Raw genomic sequence first — 1,346 nt, 5'->3', positions numbered from 1 at the left:
ATGGAGACTTGGATACAGATAAGTAGCGCCACAATGTAATTTGAACGAGGATATAATCTGCAAACGGAACAATCAGGAAACGGAGAGCAAAAAGGTACGGAATTCATTGACTGGTAATATTTATTTACTTCTTTATTCGAAGAAAAGGAAGCAGACAAAAATAATAAGACGCGCATATGAACCAACGTAAAATATAAGCGGATTGAAGATGATCACTTGCATCACCACTCCAGATCCGTATTTTTTTTACGCCTAGAAGTCAGGAGGCTTCAAGGAACTGGAAATCTATATGAAAGGAGGCGCTTAATCACAGATAACAACACAGCTTAGTAAATCTAAGGTGCAATGGCGAGAGCTTGCATCAACACAATGCCCCAGTCTTAAGAACCATCACAATAATGAGGGGCATAATTTAGACCACAAACAGGAAAGGAATCAAACACTTAAAAATACGGCAATTACTTTGTCATTTGAGCTGCTGTAATCGCATATGAAACTGAAGAAAATAGAAGCAACTAACAACCATAAATATTGAAAAAATAGACATAAAGAGGTTTAGAATGATAGAGAACTACGTGAGACTAGGATAACATAGAACACAGGGTTATTTAATAGATAAGGGATGGCACTTCGTTGGAATTTTATAAAAAATATATAATTTGGGACTCAGATTAAAAAACAATCTGTCGACAATTAGTCTGACTGCGAAAAGAATATGCCATATAAAAAGTGGAGACCAGTAAGTCCAGAAACCGTACCTATAGCTGATGCACCAAAGATAGAGAAAAAACAAACTATGAAGCAGGGCTAACTGCGAGATTAACTTCAGCCATAGCGCATTAACTGAAAGTGAAAAGGAGATGAGCAATGGCGTCGACTGAAAAGCAACTGAACTTTAGTGAGCGATGGCTGACAGAACCGGCAAAAGTGGTTGCTAATCTGATACTGGGAGCTATGTTGACTTTCGAAGGAATTCTAGCAGTGCTTTGAAGCAAGTAAATGAAGCCAGACAAGGGTATTTGACATTTAAAAAATATAACTTTGAGATCCATATTGGTGTAGAGTTTTTTGGCAACAGACTTAGCAAATTGACAGGCGTAACGGCAAAAATTTAGAGCCCATGCCAGCACAAAAAATTAAAACTGAAAGCCATTTTGACTGAACAAACACGACCAATGCAGTACGCCAAGTCAAAATAACGCTCATTTGTCAGACGACCGACACACCAAGGCGATAGTATGGCATCACTGCTTGTGAAATTGACAAACAGCGGACCTTCGACCTGGAATTTCAAGATTTTAAAACACAGACAGAAATTATTACCTAAAGCAGGCCAGGAAACGAAC

Source organism: Trypanosoma equiperdum, assembly GCF_001457755.1.
Source record: "Trypanosoma equiperdum strain OVI genome assembly, contig: ctg_1137, whole genome shotgun sequence".
In the NCBI taxonomy this organism is placed as follows: Eukaryota; Euglenozoa; class Kinetoplastea; order Trypanosomatida; family Trypanosomatidae; genus Trypanosoma; species Trypanosoma equiperdum.
This window is presented reverse-complemented; position numbering follows the sequence as displayed.